Source organism: Miscanthus floridulus, unplaced genomic scaffold (genome assembly GCF_019320115.1).
Source record: "Miscanthus floridulus cultivar M001 unplaced genomic scaffold, ASM1932011v1 fs_875_3_4, whole genome shotgun sequence".
Lineage (NCBI taxonomy): Eukaryota > Viridiplantae > Streptophyta > Magnoliopsida > Poales > Poaceae > Miscanthus > Miscanthus floridulus.
Window position 1 is genome coordinate 56,614 of NW_027097383.1, and position 5,480 is coordinate 62,093.

General features: G+C 42.8%; 1 pseudogene; it reads right to left on the bottom strand.

Annotated features, from left to right (window-relative positions):
- Positions 1–220: 220 nt before the first annotated feature.
- On the bottom strand, positions 221–4,976 carry LOC136533380 (katanin p80 WD40 repeat-containing subunit B1 homolog KTN80.2-like; annotated as a pseudogene).
- Between the last annotated feature and the right edge of the window lie 504 nt (positions 4,977–5,480).

Consider the following 5,480-nt stretch of genomic DNA (forward strand, 5'->3'; position numbering starts at 1 on the left):
CTTCCCCATAATACTTAATTGCTACTGATTACAGCTGGGGTCTCCTTGGATGCCGCTCTGGCCCTTCTAGCCACATCCCTAGCCCTGGGGCGCCGTTCATATTGGCGCCCCCGCATCACATCACATCATTATAATTATAACTAGTATAAAAATATGAAAACGAAATAAGATCCAACGTAGCTGCAAAATTACTATAGCAAGTAAAAATATGAAAAATAGATAAGATCCAGTGTAGCTGCAGTAGTTTAAGCAACACAGTTGTAATGCTTAGGCATGGCCAAGACTAGGAGAGCACATAGGAGTAAAGATACCACAATACAAGTGGATCAAGATGAGGTACAATCAACTATGAATAACAATAGTCAAAATGTATGGATACATACCAGATGGGACGGAGGGTTGTCATTTCTTGATGCCCGATCACCACTAGAACCAATTTGTGGTGAATAATCAGTGCTAGAAGACTCTCTCTTTTCCCATCTCTCAACAAGAGACTTTGTTTTCCCCAGTGGCACAGCAACTGAAAGGAGTTCACACTATCATTAGAAAGCTATTTTTAGGCCATGAAGAATCCTTGACAACATCAATTAATATGCATACGCACCTCCTCTAACATATTTGACCTTGGCAGTCTCTGTTGTTGAGCATGGAGATTCAAAGGCTGCATGAAACAGAGTTCTACCGTTACATTACCATACTAGCAAAACAGCAGGTCAATGTTTAAGAACAAAGAGAAAAGGCTATACATTTATCATCATTTAACTGCAGAGAATGGTCCAGCGACACTGTTCTGTCCATCTTTTCTGCGATTTGTGCAATACCTTCATTATCCACATCAGCTAAATTCTTCTTTCTTGTAATATGGAGTTAGCCCAAAGGAGAATTTTAAGCCAGACAAACCCTCTGAGCAAACATCAGGTTCAGTGAATATTGATGAGCTATCACTATCAGCAGCACTGCCACTAAGTGAGGGCTTTCTTTTGTGAACAGGGGTCCGAAAATCATCTGGGGACTGCAGCTGTGTCTCCAGTCCCTCTACGAACATTGCTTACTGTTTTGTCCTCTAAAATGTCTCTGGGCACAACAACAGGTGCAGAAACAGCCTGAGACGTAGTGTAAATATCTTTCACTAAAGCTGATTCTGTAAGATTGCTTTTCTTAGCAGTTGCAGAATTTTTAGCTATCGATGCACGAGATGCTAATGAAATGTCTCTCTGCCCAAAATTACATTCCATAATTTTTGGGTTGGTGGAAGGACTATCAACAAGCTTCATACGCCTCATCGGGGTAGAACCCTGAACAGATGATTTTAAAGACGAATCAAGGTCTTCGTGGAATAGTACTGCTACTATCTTTCTTGATCTTATCTGTACTTGCTGGAGTCAAATGTGAGCCACGAACCCTGCTTTCAGCTGCTATCACAGAAGAAAGAGAGGAGGGAAAGGTCGTCACTATGGGTGCCAAGCAGTAATAAGGAAAAAGAAAAATCTCAATACATATTAAATATATAAACAGTTTGAAACCTACCAATCCCAGATTCCTTGACTTTGTATGAACTTTTTGAATGTGCCATTGCTAAAGCAGGACGAGAATTTGCAGTGTTATCAACTGGTTTCACAGGGTTATCATCCATAGACTGCACAAGCTCAGCAAAAAAAATTTCTTTGGGCAACACACCAAGAGCATAGGGTCCAATGAGCTGGATCGAACAATGGAAGTTAGAAGAGGCAGGAAAATATATATGGCATGGAAAAAATGACACTCACTGATATATCAGCAGCCCATAGACCAACACGGCGTTCATGGTAGGAGCATCCCAAGAGTTTCCCTTCATAAATACTAAGGTCAGCTAAATTACTCCACCCCATGTCAACAACATCATGGCACCTTACTGGTTCCCAAGAGAATACCTGAAAAATATCCATGTCCTCAGGTACCAAGCAAATAAACATCAATCGAGAACCTATGAAAATAGGACCTACCTTTAAGCTTTGGTCTAATCCACAGAAAAGGGTTTTACCATCTGGGTGAAAGACCATAGAACGTACACCGGTACCCTGGAGATAGGAGTCATGTAAGCTATCATAGAAGAGGAAGATGGATGTTCTCCTCATGTGCATTTAGAGCAAGGTTAAAAAACAGGGAACAAGACATAAGTGAAGCTCAGGCTAGATGTCAGACCATATCTCTTACAAAACTGAATCAACTGTAGGGCAATGTGAGCTAAACTCCTCTGAGAAAGCTCTTACAGTTATGATTTATAAGAAAGACAAAGATAGTAATACAAGGCCGACAGCAAGAATGTACTGTAGTTACCAAGCCTATAGAACATGCATGCTAAACAATTGAGGAGCCATAGTTTGTGGTCTTCGAATTATGGATTTCATAAGCAAATCTAGCTTGATTTAAGGAAAATACTTGCAATACCTCAGGGCCAGAAGAACCTATCAATTCAAAAGTTTCAAGATCCCAAAATTTCACTGTCCTATCAGCAGAGCCTGAAAAATGTCAGAATGATTCACTCAGAACACATTTCCACTTCTTTAAACTTCACTTGCTTAGTTACTTCAGATGACATCCAACAAAACAGTTTCTTTTCTTATTAAAAAAAAGAGAGATTTGTAACTATTACACAACAAAGATGTGAATCAAAACAAAGATTGAATTCACATTTTTTTTCTTGCGATTGCATTAGATCACGCTTTGATAACAGAAGTGATGAAAAAAGAGATGCTGCGTATAGATAGTTACCTGTTGCAAGCAAAAATTCTTGAGGGTGAAAATCAATGCAGTTGATTTGTCCACTGTGGAACTTGAAATCATGTAGAAGCTTTCCAGCTGTCAAATCCCACACCTTCACAATGTTATCTTCCCCGCCAGTGACAATCCATCGTCCATCAGGGGTAAACCTGATTATTTTAATTGCTCCTCTGTGACCCTTATATGTGTGTATGCATCCCTTTTTCTTTATGTCCCATATCTTCAGGTCTGTATCTGATGAACCAGATGCAAAAAACTCGCCAAATGGATGGAATTCAACAGCAGTGCAACTCGATCTGTGCCCAGTGAGAGACCGCACAACTACATTTCAATTAAAAAAACATAAATCATTATTTATTTCCCCCAAAGCATGTCATTATCCATTCACAGGAAGCGTTACTATACATGGTTAAACTTGATGTAGTTGGATGAGTTTCGGATGCAGGACAAACTTATATAAATCCGAGAACGCTCAACAGAAATTGTTAAGACAACATTGGCAGGCAATACTATCAGCCTTAGCTCAGCAGACCCCCGGCCCCTTTTTCATGGAAGCACCAAAGCGCATATATTAAATGTGGCCATTGAAGAAATTTTGAAATGACTTGGAGGCTTGACAAACATATAATCATGGTTCTAACACAGTCAATCAAAAATGACAAGGTAATGCAACAGAACGTTATCCTCATAGAGCATTTTCCATCTGTATAACTGTATCACAATAAATCTAAAAGGAGTTTGTGATGAACTCAACATAAAATGGCCATTTTCATATTATGCACAGACAATAAATTAAGTAAGAAACATGTTATTAGGGTATAATCCAACTGTGAGGGCCTTATATAATTATATAACCACACCTTTAGTTTCCTCCAAGTCCCAGAGCTTGATGGAACCATTTGATGAGCCAGCAAGCACAAGCACCTCTGCTGAATCAAACTGCACAGCCTCCACCGCACTTGTGTGGCCAGACAAGGTCTGTGCAAACAATTAGACACCCATTCAGAAATACAGCATGATCAAATTTCAAGATAGTCAAAAACGATTGCAGTGCCATAGAGGACACAAACCAGAAGTGGAGTTTGCTTGCCAAAGGCCCACAAATTGACCTTGCGATCATTACCGCCGGTGATGAACACACGGCTAGACTTCTTGCCGATGGACAGGGACCTCACTTCGGCATCGTGTGCCACAAAATTCTCTAATTCAGGATGCTGAGTTAAGGAGATGTCAAGTTTGAGCAGCACTTACTTCCTGACAGTTTACTAGTAGTCGTGGTCCTAGTTACTATTGTTTGCATTCAACAAAAGTGACTGAAGTAAACAGGACTGGACACAAGTATGTCCGTTACACATTCGCCCTGTTTTTTAGCCCTACTTAGGCGGTACTTTTCAGCGAAGGAACGGTGTTTTCCTCTCCCAACAAATCAGCATCAGCAGGCAGCCAAATTTCAGCGAAACGAACAGGGCCATTAATGGAAATGGGAGTAAATCCAAGTTCAAAGGAAAAGAAAAAACAGAGCCAGAAATAGCTGAATCGTCATAAAGATATTCGCATTCAGTTAAAGCAAAACAGATTTCGAATTGGTACTATAACCTAAATTGAGGGCAGAGGGGAACTGTTCACTGAACCAGTTCCAACCGCTTAAGGTTTAGCTTGGATGCTTAAAACGGTTCTTTCTTGACGCCGATTGCCAACAAAGTACAGAGACGGCGGGAAATTTCAAGAATCTACTACAGGAAACAGCCCAAGACTAAGGGAATACAGGAATTTGGGTGGCGCGCATATAATACTCGCACTCTACTGCTCTAGCAAATGCCCGCCCGGGCTGCTTCACAGGAATCACAGGGCGGCGGCTTCTTCCTCCTGAGAGCCAAATCGAATCAAGAAACGGAGCGGCAACTCGAAGACGAAGCGAAAGGATACGGAGCTCGTAGCCGCGCTTCTCGGGGTCCATCCCTCCGGGCTCCCCAGTCCACGGCGCTGGGTGGCTGGGGGCTGGCTCGCCCCGCGAGACCGTCGCGTCGTCGCCGACGTCGACGACGAGTAGGACTCGGATTGGGATCCGAGTGGTCCTGTGGAGCAGGGGAGTTGGCGAGAGCGCGTCCCTTTTCCTTTGGTTGTTTTTGGGCAGGGCAAGGGGCAGTGAAAACGAGAGGTGTGGAGCGGCGTGGGTGGGTGGGGAGTGGAGTTCTTGGCGTCTCCCCACTCTCTCCTCTCCTACGCGTCGCTCCGCTTTTGCTCCCGTCCCTTTTCTTCTGTACCTGCATAAGGTTGGGGCCTGTCCCATGCAGTGCAAGATCGCCTCGTGAGCCAGGCTCGCGCGAGCGCAGCAAGCATGCAAACGGGATGCAGTGAACCAAACCAAATCTTCGAATAGCCAGGCTCTGTGAGTACCATAACCAAACACCGGGGCCATGTGCATGCGCTCGGCTTGGCTGCCCAGGTACAGCCTGGCTCATCTGAGAAGCTAATCAAACGCGCCTAAGGTCTGTTCGTTTCGCTAAAAAAATAAACTAAAATATTGTTTATGTTGATTTGTTATGAGAGAAAAATATAGTTTAATTGAAAAGACAAGTTAAAAAATATGGATCATAAGAGAAGGGGTCTTCTCCCTTCTCGCGCATGAATCAGGAAAAGCAAGGCTCACATGAATCAGGCGTACGAAACCAACCGTGGACCTTTCGTTGCTGCCAAAATAAATCCAACGGTTGAGAGCA